At 41.4% G+C, this 19,493-nt stretch overlaps 1 protein-coding gene across 3 annotated transcripts in view; it reads left to right on the forward strand.

Annotated features, from left to right (window-relative positions):
* LOC144680956 (AFG1-like ATPase) overlaps positions 1 to 19,493 on the forward strand; it is a 168,036-nt gene that overhangs the window by 122,784 nt on the left and 25,759 nt on the right. The window lies entirely within an intron of this gene.

Below are 19,493 nucleotides of genomic sequence, written 5' to 3' on the forward strand. Positions count from 1 at the left end.
CACCAACCCCTGAGTTCAATGTTCTTCTCACACTCGTAGTCTTGAGATTCACCAACTCCAAGCCATTCAAGGAATTTTAAAAATTCCTCAAAAAGCCCCCAGTTTTGTTATGATGTGGCAGTTGGTAATTGCTGAGTCGACCAAACCCAAAGGGAAACTTGGCCAAGCTATCACAACGATTTGCAATTTGTATTTTATTATGAGAAGGTATGTGCACTGAAGTCAGAAGTAAAGAGTCCACTACCACTTTTGGAGATTTTAGCTATTAAATTAAAACATTTATTAATAAAAGAAAAGAAAACTTAAACACACAAGATTGCAGTTACACAAGTAAATTTAGTCTTACAACATTTCCCAAAAATCTACTTAGCTAGATTCCCAAATAAACACTCCAAACAACAGTCCAAATAGGTTCTTAATCTATAAATATCCAGTAAATATTGCCGCAAGGCATCCACTGTTGCTATAAAGGAGGTATTTCACAGATTCTCTCTCCTCCTCACTTGACAATGGAAATCCAAGGCTTTTAACAAAACCTTGCATTCTGGAACAAACAAGCACTTCTCTGGAGTGGCTAGAGGCTGCTTTTCACAAATCTGTCTTCGCACAGCCCACCTTTCAAGATCTCACATGGCCACTCACCTCATACAGCTTTCAATCTTTCCTTAAATATATTTTCTCCCTTTTGACCTTTAAATCCATTGTTCTAAATTTTCTTTGAAAGTTACCTTTCCCAAAATATAAAAATCTTTCATGATGTCATTATGGCCAGCACTTTTCGGAAAAATAAACTTAATAATTATTTACAATTTTTGCCAGTTGTAAAACAAAACAGCTAACAATTCACTCTTCACTTATTTCATAATGCAAATTCCCATTCATTCTGTATCTACTGGGATCTCATTTTAGTTTGTCCATCTCCATTTCAAAATGCCTGCTTTTACACCAAACCCCTTTGATGATTTAAACCTTGCAATCTGACTGTCTTCAGTTTAATTAAATTAGTCACACACACACACACACACACACACACATAACACACAAACACAGCTTCCGCCAGCCTGCTTCAGTATCCCACAGTGATATTAGGAAAAATGATATTCTCTTTACAATATAGATAGGCTTATGGAACAGGCAGATAAATGACAATACAGTTCAATGCGTAGAAATGTGAAGTAGTAAATTTGAGAAAAAGGACAGTGAAAGGAAATATACCTTAAAGAGTAACATTTTTAAAAGAAGCGGAACAGAGAGGAACTATGTGTACAGTTACGTAGATCTTTAAAGTTGGGATGGCATTTGGAAAAAGACATATGAGATTCTGGCTGTTATTACAAAGGAGCATTGAATGTAAAATCAAATAAATTATATTAAATTTATATAAGCACTGACTAAGCTACAGTTGAAATATTGCATGTATCCAATTATAGGACATTATATCACAGAAGGGTATACTTTAAATCATTAGCGCATTATCAGCAGAGTTGTTATAGGTATGTTGAAAGGTTCAAAAAATATTTTTTCCCACTGAACACAGAAGTTAAAGGGGAAATCTAATGGAAGGTGTCAAGATTTTGAGAGGATAAATAGTGGAAGATTATTTCAACTGATTGGTGACCTGGTAATAAGGGGACAGATTAAGCATCATCACTGGAAGAATGAAGGGGGAGGTTGGAAGAATTTTTTTCAACAGTTATTAGAAAATAGAATAGTTTACTCTTAAGACAGGCACTAAATCAACTCTTAGAAGGGAATTGCATGAGTATTTGCAAAGCAAAGATGTACATGAATATGGGGAAAGGGCAAGAAAATTAAATTTGAGTAGGTAGCTCCAGTTGAGGGTGCTCCAGTTTCCTCCCACCGTACAGAGACGTGCTGGTTAGGTGGATTGATTACGGTAAATTGTGCCCTATTGTGTGTGTCTGTGTGAGTGTGCGCCCTGCGATAGACTGGCATCCCATCCTGGGTGTACACCGCCTAATGCCCATTGCCTGTCGGGTTAGGCTCCGACTCCCCACCACCCTGAATTGGATGAAGCGGCTCAGGAAAAGTGAGTGAGCGAGCTCCAGTTCAAGAGCTGAAGCTAACACCAACACAAGTTTATTAGAACAAGTGGGTTTATCCTAAATTTTAATTTATATGCTTTTATGCTGTAGTGCATTCAACAAAACAAATGATGTAAAGCAAGACCCCCAGGCCATTTTAGGATTTCTGTTCGCTGTCATGCTTGCCTGTGTTAAAACACATTTGAACAGATTTGACATCTATTTACAGCAGATGGTAACATTGGCAAACTAAGGAGCATACTTGCAATCTGTGAATGTTTATTTGCTAATCATTTAACTATACTCACTCATCCTGAAGAAGATAGGAACATAGGAACAAAGGGCTTAGGAGCAGGAGTAGGCCATTTGGCCCTTCAAGCCTGCTCCACCATGCGATAAGATCACAGCTGATCTGATTATATTATGTTTTCACCATTAGCTTGAAAAAGATCCAAACTCATGTACTCACCTGTAAAGTTGACCAAGCACAATGAGCCAAATGTCATAATGAAAGCACAAATCTAAATGCCTGGATAGTTTTAGGTGCTTATGCATTTTAGAATCCTTAAATTATTATTTGCAATTTGCAGTCCTATCAGGAACTGAAAGAGACATGCCCATCTATATAATTGTATATAACTAACAGCTCACGTACAATGCATTTGTGTTCATTATTCTTTCATATAGCTATGACTCTGCATTCTTAACTATTGTTATCTGAAGCTGGAAAAATTAGATCAAAGATATAGGTGATATTTTAACCAAATTATGTGCAGGATAGAATGATGAGCATCTCAAACTGCTACAACACAACAACATTAGAAAGGACCAAAATCACTATTGTACAGGTGTAGTTGTACTGAGCCAGGCATGTCTACATGTCTATACAAATGCTTCTCAAAGCTGTATTCTAATTGCACAATGACGAAGAAAAAATAAATCGGGGGTCAGTGGAAATATTTCAAGGATTAACTTAAGATTTAAAGATTGTGGCATTCATCCAGAAACTGGAAAATATAGCCAAATATCAGCTACTGTTGATGTTGGCATATAAGTCGACCTTTGAAGCCTCAAAAAGTCCCCCCAAAATCGGGAGTCGACTTATTAGCCAAGTATCAAAGTGAGCCGCTGGTGTGGGTGTTTGCCATTTTGAATTGTGGGAAAAAAACATAACAGCTGGAATTCATATTAAATTAATGTGACACGGATTATTGAATAAATAAGCTGTATGAAGATAATTTTTACCACAGTCAAAGCATTTTAAACCCAGTCAAATTCATTGGGCAGAATTTTTCCATCGGTGAGCTGGGGGCGGGGCCCGCTCGCCGACGAGAAAATGACGCGGGATGCCCCATTTAAATATTCAGGAAGGCGGGCGGGCAGCACAATCAGCTGTCTGCCCGCCGACCTGTCTATGGCCAATTGAGGCCATTGACAGGGCAGTTAAACCAATTAAAGGCCCTGTCCGTCCAACCTTAAGGCTGGCGGGCAGGCCAGGAGCCCCAGCGGGCTTCTGAAAAAACATGAAACCTCATCCACCGGCAGGATGAGGTTTCATGTCAGTTTTTAAAAACTTTAATAAAGTTTTTGTGATATTTATTAACATGTCCCATCTCGTGTGACATTGTCACATGAGGGGGACATGTTAATGATTTTTAAATTTTTCTATTAAAGTTTTAAAAACTTTCAGCGCTCTCCCTGAGGCAGCACTTAGCCTCAGGGAGATGTGCCCTGTTTCACATGCATGCGCGAAAGAACGCACTCTCGCATTTGGGAAATCCCCCCCCCCCCCCCCCAGCCCACACAGGAAGTGCATAGTGCTTCCCGCTGGACATCACGCTGGGTGGGCCTTAATTGGCCCGCCCACTTAAAATAGTGACAGGGCCCGTTTCGGCGGCCGGGACTGGCTGCTCGCTCGCCCGTCAAGGGCAAAATTTTGCCTGTTATCTTTGGCATCCGACACAATGATTTCATCAATTGAGTCACTTTGGCAATGGCAGCATTGGAAGGATCCCACTCTGCATCAGATTTGGAGTTTTTGGTTACAGAATCATCCCTCCACAACCATACCTGCTGATATGACGTAATGTGGACTCGTGTTTTTGCCCCTCTCTGATGATGGATCATTGGAAACTGATAATTTTGGTATTGAGGTCTCTTGGTAATCTCTGAGCAACCTTGCTCCTCTGTCGCAATACTAGACTTTTTTGTTCCATAAAGCAGCTGCACCAACTTATGTTGCTCTGAAAATCTTTGCTGAACTCGGGGTTTGATTTGGCTCACTTAAGTGCCCATATGCCAATTGCATTCCTGATGACGATGTAACCATTCCAACGATTTTCGAGGACCCATTCTGATACATGCTACTCAAGTTCAGGCCAGTGAATGGTCCCTGTTCTCATGGCGCATTTGGTTTGGGACATCTTCTTCAGGATGGACTCCATTCCCTCACCAGTTTTTCACTAACACCAAATTCCCTGAGTGCAGCACAGTTATTTGACAAGTTAGCAAATGTTATGACTTTTAGCTTGAAGCCAGTTTCATACTTCATTTGTTTTGTGGGAAGACTCATTTCTCTTCGTTGTTTGCCACGCTGGGTCCACTCTGCATGGGTGTGTTTTAAACTCCCGTGCATCTTTGCAGTGTAGCTTGCATCTCTTGCTTGATCCCTTGCACCCAGTTATGAGGTACTATTAACTAAAACGTGCATTTCTGGGGTGAAAAATTGGAACTGACTACTAATGCAAGTGTAGTATGTTGTGACTGAAAAAGGGGGTTGACTTGTATGCCAAGCATATGGCAAAATTGTGGCCAGAAAAATGGGATTGTCTTATACGTGGCGTCGACTTATATGCTGTGATCTACGGTAGCCCAGAAATTTGAGAAGTTTAGCACCACATACTTGAGAACCAAAACTGGCAACAGTAGAAGAAAAACAGTGGACAACAGGTATGTTGCACGTTACTGTTAGTATGAGTCATATTGGGGTGAGGAGCTGCTCCAGTTAAAGCTGCTGACTGACTCTTTCCTATGCTTGCCTCTTCTGACCAGGTTTCAGAGTAGCTTTTCTTGTTACCTATTTACTGACTTTTACATGGTTTTGTGCTACAGTGTCAAATGATTTTGGAGTAACTGGTATGAAACATGGATCCAATGTTAGTGGTTGAAACACCCAATATTTATTTGCTGCTAAAAATGAAATATGAAGCCAAAAGATTTGCTGAATATAGTATGATCAAAAAATAAAAATACAAATATCGAGAAATGTTCATAATCCTTTGTAAGTTCTTTTTCTGTGGGAATATAATAGTCATTTTGAAAAATAGATTTTTGGTCGCTTTGTTTTAGGGTGAATTTTTTTTCAGTGTTGTTTACTCGTAAAATGAACTCTATAATTAAATGGATACCAAAAGCAGTAAAATAGGACAAAGACTAATACATGGTCTTTCTTTGTGATTTGATAGTGAGCTTTCTTTTTGCTAAAGCATCAGAAATCAGCAGAAGTGAGGCAAAAGTATCCTTTAATCCTTCAATGTTTTTCTCAAAACTGTTTTCAAGAGTAACTTAATGAAGTTGCATTTCCAATATGCAATGAACAAGTGTTGCATAATAAGATATGAATAATATCTATTATTCAAATGTGAAGCTCAACACAATTCTCACAATCCAGTCGGCAGGAAAATAACATGTTGTAACTGTGAATATTCAAACACCGTGAACAATTTCCTATCAGTCACTCTGTTGTTGAAATGAGCTACTTTAAACATGGGATCAAAAGTCACCGTCTGCTTCTTTGATTACAAAGGAAATAAAGCAATTTAAAATTCATGACAGTTTACGAAAAAGAGTCTGTAATTTTGACATCTGTTCCAAAGAAAAATGGTATGCAAGCTACCCTACTTACAAATGTTTCATTATTTTCTTTAGGACTGATTGCTAAACAGAAAGGAACTATTCCTCTAAAAAAATCACGTTTGCTTTTGTCAATTCCAATGCACAATGTAACAAGTAACAATAGCGTGATTCTCCCGTCCATCCATTTAGTGGATGTTGCTGTAACTTTTTAAAACTGTACTATGTTCATCTGTTCAACAATGCTTTCAAATCACGAAAAATATTCTGCACACCTCACTTATTTGTTTCCCCATCTTCCTGCTGTGATTATGAAAGAACTTATATTAATACAACACCTTTCATAAACTTGGAATGTCCCAATACTTTCACTTTTGTAATGTAGGAGAACTACATAATATGAAGCAAGAACTAACTGGCCTAAGAAGCCAGAAAGCCCTTGGATTCACCAGCAGTCAAAGAATTAAATTGTGTTTTTCTCTCCTTCCTTAGAGGGGCTTTATGCTATGAAAACACTTCAACTATTTTAAACACACTAATAATTAATTAAAATAAATTTAATGAAGGAATACATTCCTTTGGAATATTAAAAACACATTTTGTCCCCGGCTGTTTCTGTTGGATAGATTAAAAGGTCTTAAACATCTTGTGTTTAAAGTTGAAGAATAATTATTCTACTGAACTGTTATTGTAAACCAACCACCATTTAGTATAATTTTTCTTTAATTTCACACTTGGAAGAAATAGGTTTATGCAAAGTTACTGTACAAAGTTTTAATTTGAATAACGTTAGAGAATAATGAACACTCAGAAGAATCCTGGGATGTAAATACAGCCTTGTAATCACTCCCAAGAAAGCTGTATTTTTTTAAATGGGTGGTTTTATTTGTTTTTGGATGAAGTTTTTTTCAGCGTTGATGATGGCAATTGACAGATGTCATTGCACCCTAGTGAGCTCTGAACGCAGGAAGAATTCCACAAATCGTACTTGTTTACTGTGCAATATTTATGGTTTATTATAGTGACAATAATACAGATCTGACTAAAAGAGTGGGAGGATGGTGAATTTAGTATTTCTGCCCACAAAGTATTCAAGAAAGATAGGCCAGAATTTTACGCTCTCAGTGCGGACGCATGGCGGCCCCGACTATTCGTCAATTGGGGCGCAATGATGTTGGGAGGGTGTCCCGACGTCACTGCGCCACCTTGCGATATTTTGGTCGGCGGGCACACTTTGGACTCCTGCGCACACCCGCCGACAGTTAAGGTCTAATTAAGCTGATTTAAATAGCAATTGATTGGGATTTTACGTGGCCCATGCACTTTTATGCTCGGCGCACGGGCCACTCGGCCATGCAGCCTTCATGTTTTTCACGGATTCTACATCCAGGGCAGATAAAAGGCCAACAGGCAGATGCAAAGGTGAGTAGTTGGGAGTTTGGCTGTGAGTGGTTTGGAGGCGGTTTATTGATATGTGTTGTTCTGGAGAACTCACTGCTTTGTTAGCAGTTTCAGAGGTCTTAAGCCAATAAGCCCCTTCAGTGCATAAACCTGTGGAAACATCATCACAGAAATGGGGACAGTACGTACTCTGCTGGAGGGACCTCCTCAGAAGAGAGAGGGCCAGAAGGGAGTGGAAGCCATTTACCCGCAGGGAGCGCACCAGATTGGGTCTTGTGGATCGAGAGGCTCAGCCACAAGGAGTGCAGGGCCAGCAGAATGAGCAAGGCAAAAGGGTCCAGAGAAGGTGCCATTATCCAGCAGGCAGAGTCTACAGGCAGCTCTCCTGCTACCTGGACATATCTGGGGTTCAGTGCCAAAGAAGGCTCCATCTCTCCAGGGACTCTGTCAACTCTATATGCCAGATGATTGGTCCAGAGATTGCCTCCAACTGTATAGGTGGCCTCCTTATGCCAGTGGCAAAGGCCCTGAACTTTTATGCCTCAGGTTTTTTCCACGGATCAGTGGGAGATCCATGTGGTGTCACCTAATCGGCTGCTCACAGCTGCATCAAGCTGGTCACTGACGCACTGTTCCGAAGCGTCAATGCCTTCATCCACTTCTGGACTGACAGAGCCAGCCAGGCTGAGCGAGCTAGAGGTTTTGCTGCAATTGCAGGATTACCCCTCATCTAGGGAGCCATTGACTGCATGCATGTGGCCATAAAGGTGCCAACGTCGGTGCCAGGTGCCTTCAGCAATAGAAATGGCTTCCACTCCTTTAACATGCAGCTTGCGCATGACCACAAGAGTCAGATATTGCAGGTTTGCGCAAGGCATCCAGGAAGCTGTCATGATGCCCACATCCTGTGTCACTCCCAGGTGCCAAGGCTTTTTGTGGCATTTGATAAAGTGCCACATCAAAGGTTATTGCAGAAAATAAAAGCTCATGGTGTAGGGGGTAACATATTGGCATGATGGAAGATTGGCTAGTTAACAGGAAGCAGAGTTGGCATAAATGGGTCTTTTTCTGGTTGGCAGGATGTGACGAGTGGTGTGCCACAGGGATCAGTGCTGGGGATTCAGCTGTTTACAATTTATATAAATGACTTAGATGAAGGGACCGAAGGAATGGTGGCTAAATTTGCTGACGACACAAAGATAGGTAGGAAAGTAAATTGTGAAGAGGACATAAGGAGGCTACAAAGTGACATAGAAAGGTTAAGTGAGTCAGCAAAGATCTGGCAAATGGAGTATAATGTAGGCAAATGTGAAATTGTTCATTTTGGCAGGAAGAATAAAAAAGAAGCTTATTATCTAAATGGTGAGAGATTGCAGAGCTCTGAGATTCTGAGGGAATTGGGCATCCTAGTGCATGAATCACAAAAGTATGCAGGCACAGCAAGTAATTAGGAAAGCTAATAGAATGTTATCATTTATTATGAGGGGAATTGATTACAAAATTAGGGAGATAATGCTTCAGTTGTGCAGGGCATTGCTGAGACCACATCTGGAGTACTGTGTACAGCATTGGTCACTTTATTTAAAGTAAGATGTAAATGTGTTAGAAGCAGTTCAGAGAAGGTTTACTGAACTAATACCTGGAATGAGCAGGTTGTCATATGAGGAAAGGCTGGACAGGTTAGGCTTGTAGCAACTGGAATTTAGAAGAGTAGGAGGTGACTTAATTGAAACCTTTAAGATCCTGAGAGGCCTTGCCAGGGTGGATGTGGAGATGATGTTTTCTCTTGTGGGAGAACCTAGAACTAGGGGTCACTGTTTAAAAATAAGGGGTCGCTCATTTAAGACAGAGATGAGGAGAAATTTTTTCTCTGAGGGTTGTGAGCCTTTGGAACTCTCTTTCACAAAAGGTGGTGGAAGCAGAGCTGTGGTATATTGTTAAGGCAGAGCTAGATAGATCCTTGATTAACAAGGGAGTGAAAGGTTTTCAGGGGTAGGCAGGAATGTGAGGTTGAGGTTACATTCAGGTCAGCCATGATCTTTTGAATAGTGAGCTGGCTTGATGGGCCGAGTGCTGACTCTGATGCCCTATTGGCCTTGATGACTTTGGTGGCCATCCTCTGGTTGCTGGAGCCTGTGCAGGGCCCGTCTGGGCGGGAGAGTCCAGCGCCATGGCTGGGCACTGCTCAGTTGTCATGGTCTCAACAGATGTGACGGCCACTGGCAGAGGGGCGGAGGAGCTGCTGCCATCATTCAGAGGGCCTTGAGAAGAGCTTACAGATGCGAGCTGCAGCTTGCCCACCAACATGAGGTTAGTTTGAACTTCCCTGCTCACCATAGATGGACAGGTAACTAGCAGAGTTACTAGGTGGCAAACCCATCTCTCACACTGGCAGTGACCTGCTGAGGGCTTACAGGTCTGAACGCAACCCCAGAAACCTTGATTGAGTTCCTTAAGTTGCCTGTCCATGAGAGTTGCCACTCTCTACGGGGGAGGCTGTGCTTTCTGAGCTATGGGTCAATGCAATGCTCACATTCTGCATGGACTCCTCCAGGACAAATGCCATGGCATGCTGATCCTTGGGGACCTCTGGCAGATCATCCTGCGCACCCACTGCACATCGAGCATGCGCCGCCTAATGGAAGGCTCCAGAGACTAATTACCTGCCTCGGACTCAGCATTGTCCCGGGCTCCAGCAATCCTCCGACAGCCAGCACCCTGTGGACTCTCTGCCTCCACCAGCACTTCAAGCGCGTGTGATGTGCCTTCACCAATGTGCACCACCATCGAATCTGAGATGCTTATGCCCACCACGCCTGCCAAGGGATCCGGGCATTGATGCGATCTTGCACACTGGAGTAGCACTTCAATCGGTAAGGAAGTACAAATGCTGCAAACAAACTCCCTGAGACTCTAAACACAGACTTCCAGCCTGCAGGGAGCTACATTTAAATCTCCCGCCTGCACCCTTCCTGTTCCCGGTGCCCGCCCTCTTCCCGCCCCCTTCCCGCCCCCACCAGCAGCGTTTCACGTTGGTCAGCCAGCATGAAATTGCAGTTGACTGCTGATTGTGGGCAGAAACGGATTCCACATCCGCTTCTGTGCCCGCCGATTGCGCTCACACACCATGCTAAAAATTTAGCGCATAGAGAAGGAAGAAAAGGAGAAGAAAGGACCTGGTGGTCTTGATCAAAGAAATTATTAATAGCATTGTAAAGGGATGACGTAGTTGAGGAGCAAATTTGCAATCAAATTATAAAAAGATGCAAGAAATATAGAGTACTGATAATGGGTGATTTCAATTTATTCTAATAAAAGTTGGGATAATAACAGTATAAATTGCAAAGCAGGGGAGGAATTCTGAAATCTCCAAGAAAACTTTCTTAATCAGTATGTTTCCAGCCCAATGAAGAAGGAAACAGTGCTGGATCTAGTTCTGAGTGATGAATTGGGCCAAATGGAACATGTTTCAGTCAGGGAGCATTTGGGAACATTGACCATAACTATTCTAAATATTTATCTTTGAGTTGTGTCAGCCATGAGCAATATAACTGTATAAAAGAATACGAGTTTCCCATTGTCTTCCTCATGTATGCTTGAAAGAAACGCAAGTCCAAACTATTCTGAACCTGGTAATATGAAAAAGGACAGGATATTAATCTATCATATAAATGCTTAACTGGAGGAACGTTAATTTCAGTGAATTGAAAAGGGATCTTGTCCCGGTGGATTTGAATCAAAAATTGCAAGGCAAAACAGTAATGGAGCAATGGGAGGCCTTCAAAGGGGAAATGATTCAGGTACAGAGTTGGCAAATTCCCAAAAGGTAGAAAGGAAGAGCAACCAAAGCTAGAGCTCCCTGGATGATTACGGATATAGACATTAAAATGAAACAGAAAAAAAGAGGCTTATGATAAATGTAATACAGTAGAGAACCAACGCTGAATACAGGAAGCACAGCGGAGATCTAAATTAGTGAATAAGAGAGCAAGAGGGAGTAGAAGAGAAGACTGGCAGCTAGCATAAAGATGAATCCTAAAATTTTTACAAGCACAGATATAGAAAAAGAGAAAAAGAAAGGGTGGAGCTAATTAGGGACCAAAAAGTGAATCTTCTTTTTGTTTTTATTCTTTCATGGGATGTAAGCATTGCTGGCACGGCCAGCTAACTGCCCTTGAGGTGGTGGTGGTGAGCCGCCTTCTTCAACTGCTGCAATCTCATCTGATGCAGGTACACCCACAGTGTTGTGGAGGCAGAGGAACATCAGAAACATAGGAGGGCATGGCTGAGGTATTAAATTAGTACTTTGAATCTGATTTCGTTAGAGAGGAGAATGCTGCCAATGTTGAAGTAAAGGACGATGTAGCAGCGATATCAGGGGTCACAGTCTCAGAGTAAGGGATCAGTTACTTTTGGGCTGGGATGTGAAATTTCTTCACTCGTGTGATTCTTTGGAACTCACTTTGCCAGAGAACTGTGAATGCTCAGTTGTTGAGCATGTTCAAGACAGAGCTCAATAGACTTCTACATACTAAGAGAACTAAGGAATATGAGGTTGGTCTGGCAAGGTGCAGTTGAGGTGGAAGGTCAGCTATGATCTTTTTCAATAGCAGAGCAAGTTTGAAGGACCGAATAGCCTGTTTTTTATGTTTCTATGTACATATATATATTAGATAGGATAACAATAGCTGAAGAGAGGTACTTTAAAGGTTGGCAATATTGGGGTGCATCCTAGGTTACTCAGGGAAATATGGATGGAAATTGGAGAGGGTCTGTGTAGTGTATTGAAAATTGCATTGTGTCTGCTTCAGGCTATCATACGCACTTGTGCCAGCAGAGGGAATCAGCTGGAAAGGAATAATAAAGGAATCCATGGCTGCTTATGCAGTTCGAATCCTGGATAACTCTGGCTGAATATATAAATGTTTCTGTCCCAAGAACTTCACAGTCTGGTCATAATCTTCCAATCCTTCTTAGATATGGGGGAGGTGACTGGATGATTGCAAATGTTACAATTCTGCTCATAAAAGTAGAGATAAATAATTCTGGTTACTATTGACTACTGCTGGTGGCAAGGGTAACTTATAGAGGTAATAATCTAGGACAAATATGAGCTAATAAGTGAGAGAACAGATTTGTTTAAACAAAATGGTATTAGTGTAACTTGATTGATTTCTTTAATGAAATAACAGAGATGGTTGAACAGGGAAGTGTGGTTGATGTGTATATGGACTTTCAAAAAGCGTTTGCTAACGTACCATGTAATAGACTTGTGGGTGCTGTAACTTAGTGATTATGTGACCTCGACTGATAATCCAGAGGTGTGAGTTCAATTCCCACCAATGCAACTTGTGAATTTGAATTCAGCTAATTAAATAAATCTGGAATGAAAAACTAGTATCTGTAAACGCGGCCATGAAGAGATTAGTTCTTTTTATTATTATTATTCTTTCACAGGAAGTGGGCATCGCTGGCTAAGCCAGCATTTATTGCCATCCCTAATTGCCCTTGAGAAGGTGGTGGTGAGCTGCCTTCTTGAATCGCTGCAGCCCATCTGTTGTAGACACATCCACAGTGTTGTTAGGAAGGGAGTTCCAAGATTTTGAACCAGTGACAGTGAAGGAACGGCGATATAGTTCCAAGTCAGGATCGTGTGTGGATTGGAGGGGAATTTGCAGGCGGTGGTGTTTCCATGCCGTTGTTGCCCTAGTCCTTCTAGGTGGTAGAGGTTGCAGGTTTGGAAGGTGCTCTTGAAGGAGCTTTGCTGAGTTGCTGTAGTGCATCTTGTAGATTCTATACACTGTTGCTACTCTGCATCAATGGTGTAGGGAGTAAATTTTGAAGATGGTGGATGGGGTGCCAACCAAGCAGGCTGCTTTGTCCTGGATGGTGTCGAGCTTCTTGAGTTTTGTTGGAACTGCACTCATCTAAGCAAGTGAAAGAGTATTCCATCACACCCCTGACTTGTGCCTTGTAGATAGTGGATAGGCTTTGGGCAGTCAGGAGGTGAATTACTCACTGCAGAGTTCCCAACATCTGACCTTCTGTTGTAGTCACAGTATTTATATGGCTAATCTAGTTCAGGTTCTGGTCAAACGTAACCCCCCAGGATGTTAATAGTGGGGGATTTAGTGATGGTGATGCCATTGAACCATTGAACGTCAAGGGGAGATGGCTGGATTCTCTCTTTTGGGAGATGGTCATTGCCTGGCAGTTGTGTAGCATGAATGTTACTTACCACTTAGCAGCACAAACCTGGATGTTGACCAGGTCTTGTTGCATATGGACACGGGCTGCTTCAGTATCTATGAATTCACAAATGTTGCTGAACATTGTGCAGTCATCAGCGAACATCCCCACTTCTGACCTTAGGATAGAAGGAGGGTAATTGATGAAACAACTGAAGATGGTTGGGCTGAGGACACTACCCTGAGGAACTCCTGCAGTGATGACCTAGGAGAGAGCTGATTGACTTTCAACAATCACAACCACTTTCCTTTGTGCTAGGTATGACTTCAGCCAGTGGAGAGACCCCTGATTCCCCATGACTTCAGTTTTGCATAGGCTTCTTGATGCCACAGTTGGCCAAATGCTGCCTTAATGTCAGGAGCAGTCATCTTCACCTCACCTCTTGAGTTCAGCTCTTTTGTCCATGTTTGGACCAAGGCTGTAAAGAGGTCAGGAGCTGAGTGACCCTGGCGGAACCCAAACTGAATGTCAGTGAGCAGGTTATTGCTAAGCAAGTGCCACGTGATAGCACTGTTAAGCCCCCTTCCATCACTTAGCTGATGATCGAGAGAAGACTGATAACTGACTAGTAATTGGCCGGGTTGGATTTGTCCTGCTTTTTGTATACAGGACATACCTGGGCAATTTTCCAGACCGTCAGATAGATGCCAGTGTCAAGGCTGCTCTGAAACAGCTTGGCTGGGGGCGCAGCTAGTTTTGGAACACAAGTCTTCAGTACAACTGGAACGTTGTCAGGGTCCATAGCCTTTGCAATATCCAGTGCCTTCATTTCTTGATATCACATGCGGTGAAGTAAATTGTCTGGAGACTGGCATTTGTGATGCTGGGGACCTCAGGAGGAGGCCAAGATGGCTCATCCACTCGGCACTTCTGGCTAAAGATGGTTGCGAATGTTTCAGCCTTGTCTTTTGCACTGATGTGCTGGACCCCACCCCCAACATTGAGGATGGGAATATTTGTGGAGCCTCCTTCTCCAGTTAGTTGTTCATTTGTCCACCACCATTCCCCACTAAGTGTGGCAGGATTGCAGGACTTGGGTCTAATTCATTGGTTGTTGGATTACGTAATTCTGTGTATCACATGCTGCTTTCGCTGTATCACATACAAGTAGTTCTCTGTTGTAGCTTCGCCAGGTTGACCCTCATTTTTAGCTATGCCTGGTGCTGCTCCTGCACTCTTCATTGAACCAGCGTTGATCCTGCAGCTTGATAGAGGTGGTGGATATCCTGGGACATGAGATTACAGATTGTGATTGAAGATAATTCTGCTGTTGATGGTCCATAGCATCTCATAGATGCCTAGTTTTGAGTTGCTAGATTTGTTCGAAATCTATTTCATTTAGCACAGTGGTAGTGCCACATGCAACACAATGGAGGGTACCCTCAATGTGAAGAAAGGTCTTCATTTCCACAAGGACTGTTCAGTGGTCACTACCACCAATACTGTCATGGACGGATGCATCTGCGACTGGTAGATTGGTGAGGTCAAGGCCAAGTAGGTTTTCCCACTTGTTGGCTCTCTCACCACCTATGTCCTTTAGGACTTGGCCAGCTCAGTCAGTACTGGTGCTACCGAGCCACTCTTGGTGATGGACACTGAAGTCCTGTACCCAGAGTACGTTCTGTGCCCTTGCCACCCTCATTGCTTCTTCCAAGTGGTGCTCAACATGGAGGAGAATGGATTCGTCAGCTGAGGGGGGGGGAGTAGGGGGTAATCAACAGGAGGTTTCCTTGTCCATGTTTGACCTGATGCCATGAGACTTCATGGGGTCCAGAGTCAATGTTGAGGACTCTCAGGGAAACTCCCTCCCAACTGTATACCACTGTGCCGCCATTTCTGCTGGTTCTGTCCTGCTGGTGGGACAGGACATACCCAGAGATGGTGATGGTGGTGTCTGGGGCATTATCTGTAAGGTATGATTCTGTGAGTATGTCTATGTCAGACTGTTGCTTGACTAGTCTGCAGGTTAGCTCTCCCAATTTTGGCACAAGCCCCCAGATATTAGTAAGGAGGACTTTGCAGGGTTGAAGGGGCTGGATTTGCTGTTGTTGTTTCAGGTGCCTAGGGCAATGCCAAGTGGTCCGTACGCTTCGATTCCTTTTTTTCTTTGTAGCGGTTTGATACAACTGAGTAGCTTGCTAGGCCGCTTCAGAGGACATTTAAGAGTTAAGCACATTGTGGACCTGGAGTCACATGTAGGCCAGACCAGGTAAGGATGGCAGATTTCCTTCTCTAAAGGGCATTAGTGAACCAGATGGGTTTTTATGATAATTGACAATGGTTTCATGGTCATTATAAGTGAGACTTGGTTATTAATTTAATTTAAATTCCACCAGCTGCCGTGGTGGGATTTGAACCCGTGTCTTCAGTCTATTAGCCCGGGCCTCTGGATTACTGGTCTAATGATATCACCGCCACGCCATCGCCTCCCCTTAGACTATCATAAAAGCCCAACTGATTTACTTAGTACCCTTTGAAATGTCACTTAATTGAATCAAACAGCTGCATTAAAAAAAACAAAGATAATACGAGATGGACAATCTGGCATTGACCTCAGCATTGACTTTGGGCATGTCAAAGGCACATTAGCTCAGTCATCCCTGCAAGATTCTACTCACTAACATACCCCCAAGCTGGGAGGGCCTTCTCACGGATGCACATAGCCATAGACTCAAAATCATACCTGTCAGCCAACATGCCAGACTCTTCCATCACACTGGCAGGACAGATCCACTACAGGTGGCAGCAAAGTGGTATACAGTGGGGAGGGAGTGGTCTTAAGATTTCTAAGCATTGATTCTGGATCCCATCAACCCTAATTGCATGAGGTCAAACATGGGCTTTGAAATGTCCTATTCATTCTCACCTACCATCCTCCCTCAGCTGATGAATCTGTACTCCTTCAAGTTGAACAGCACTTGGGCGAAGCAGTGAGGATTGCAAGGCCACAGTACGTACTTTGGATGGGGGATCATTAAAACTATTTTGACAATTTGAAGAATCAATTTTACTTGGCATGGGTGATCTTCAAAGCACTGTTATTTTTAATGGTTTTGTTAACATTTGAGGACTCTCAAACATTTCTATACAGTTTTCCATAGTGTTACTCTGCTCTTCATCACGTATTCTAACCATTGACTGGGAAAAATGTAATTGAGAGTGCCTCACTAACTGAATTGTTATAATGTTTCTTTTAAAGTTGTGTGCAAAATTAATTTTTAATATATTGTGCAGGCTACTCATGCTTGTAGTAACTTTAAGATCTATTTCTTTAATAATATCTCATGAAAAATGCTTTCACAATTTTCAGTGTCTTGTTTTTCATTTTTCATCCACAACAGTGGAAATGTTTTCCTGCCAGTTACAGTCAGTCATGGTGTGACAGAGCCCTCTGCATGATTAGAATTGTTAATGATGAGTTGGAATTCATGGTATTGTGTGTTTCTTTAAGAATACACAGCAGGAGACCTGTAGATGGTCACAATGCTTATAAAGTAGAAAATGTGAATAATTTTCAAATACAGTAACTGATGTTAAGAGGTTTCTTTATGTGTAGCTGATTTCTTTAGTTCTCTGTGCTGGAAACCCACTGTCTAGTGGCCAACCCTAAATGGGAAGGGTTGGCAAGGTTAAAGCACAATGCAGAAAAGCACAGTAGAACATTGGAAAACAAGAACAGTGCAGCACTGCAGAACATGAGCAACACAAGTCTTTTAGCACATTTCTGAAATTGTACATTGCAAAAGTTGTATATAGCAAACTTCCAAAGAAATTATTCTGATTTTTAGAACAAAACCATTTATTTAAAATACACAATTATTTTCACCAATCTACCCTTTTAAAAATGATGCAAAAATATACTTTGTAACAAAGCACAAAAACTGAGATGCACACCTAGTGTGTACATGTGAAACCCAAGAAAGAAAGAAAACTTTTCAAAATTTATTCCAAAATTTTTATTTTTGTTTTCAAACGTTAAAAACAGTGCCTACTTTACAGGACAATCCTGAAGCATATTTTTCTTTGCAAACACTTTGTACGAAAACAGTGGTGAGGTATGTTTTCTGGTCATAAACATGTATCAAAACTATAGAGGAAGAATTAAAAATATAGTTTTTGGAGTTAAGTGGCACAGGCTATTAAAATAAAACCCTGCACACTGCCTCTAACTAAGGATTGCAGTATAATTCTGGCAAGGCTTGGGAATAATGGTGCTATAAAAAGATGAGGCAGTATAGTCTAACATTTGTGTGTGTTTTTTGTCTGAGACTATTATGTGACATTGGGGTTAATTTTACATTGTCAGCAGACATGAATTAAATGAATAAAACCTCGTCAAAACAGAGGAATATCAGCTTCATTTTTTTGGATGCAAATTCTGTCACTAGTTCCAGTTATTTAAACATTGAATCCTCAGTTATGTTGAACTGAGCCGATTATAATTCAGCCGATTTTAATAATGATATTGAAAATATATTTTGGTACTATGTGGAAATTTCAGTGCCATAGAAGATGATAATTATTTGTACTAATCCACGAAAGTGCAGTACTGCAGGTTGATACTCAAAGTTCATGGGTCAAAGCGAGAAGACAGAGGCTGGAATGTACAATATCCTACCTCTGCATTCCTGATGATCGTCATTGGATGAAATAAATGTAGTGTTTCCCCACTAAAAGTGGTGTAATAGACAAAGAAGGACAAGGGGATGTACAAGGTGCCCAGGATTAGTACAGTTTTGCCCAACAAAGAAGATGGCAATGCCAGGTCTGGTTCTAGGAAATTAAGTATGGCAAGTAGGCAGAGCAAGCGCCAGGGAACATCCAGAAAATAATAACCATAATATAATTAGGCTCGATATGGAAACTTAAAAGGAAAGGAAACTGAAAAAGTTAAAGGTCCTTGACCGGAAAAAAGCCAATTTAATGAGAAGCAAAAGAAACTAGCCAAATAAATTGGAAAGGAAATGTTAAACAAGGCAATGAACAAACCATGGGAAACTTTTGAAGAAAACTGATTAAGGTGCAGACCAGCCATATTCCCACAAGAAGTAATGAGGGTGCAACAAAAACAGAAGTTCTTTGGATGAATAGAGAAATTTAAGTGAGACTTTAAAAAGAGGTATATGATAAATTTGGGCTGATAATACAAAAGAAAATCAAGCCGACTACAGATTAAGAAGGGAAGCCAAGAAGATTAGAAAGTCTAAGAGGGAGACTGGCATCAAACATAAAGTGAAATTGTGAAGGATTTTACAAACATGGTGTGTGTCACGAGAGAACCTAAAGTATGAAAAAAAACGATAAATTTCAAATTAAAAATGTATTTGCTGTAGTGTGACCATCAATGGCATCTAATAGTATCCAGTAGATCAATAGATCCCAACTTTAGATTAAATTGTAGGCTATCTCAGATGGAGTTGCATTACTTTGGTATAGTTTCACTGACACCCACACCAATGCACTGAGACTGTGACCACCTGTTTTGTCCTCAGATCAGTTTCTATTCATTGGCTCACTTTGTCAGATTCTATTTGTTACTCAAACAGGTATGTTTCTTTTGTTAACGTTCCAATATGTCTCTTGAGTGACATAGAATAGTATGTGCTTCAAGATTGTAATGCATAAAGGATTTTATATAAAATACATAAGTAACTCCAATGAAGTTTGTGCAGTTTATGAACTAATTTGATGCCCTCTCTATATTACTGTTTTGTAACCCATCTGAGTATTCATTGTGGCAGTTAAAACAGAAATTACACTAAGAAAATGGTAAGCAATTTTGGAACAAAATTATCCTGAAATTGTTTAAATATTTCATCTAGCAACTCATTCGCAACAGTTAATACCTTTGCCCTGTCTTGCTTAACTGAAGTCAAAATAGAACAATAACTTCCACTCATCCAGCACCTTTAACGTAGGAAAAACGTCCCAAGGCATTCCAGATGC

This window comes from Cetorhinus maximus, chromosome 5 (assembly GCF_964194155.1).
Source record: "Cetorhinus maximus chromosome 5, sCetMax3.hap1.1, whole genome shotgun sequence".
Taxonomy (NCBI): Eukaryota; Metazoa; Chordata; class Chondrichthyes; order Lamniformes; family Cetorhinidae; genus Cetorhinus; species Cetorhinus maximus.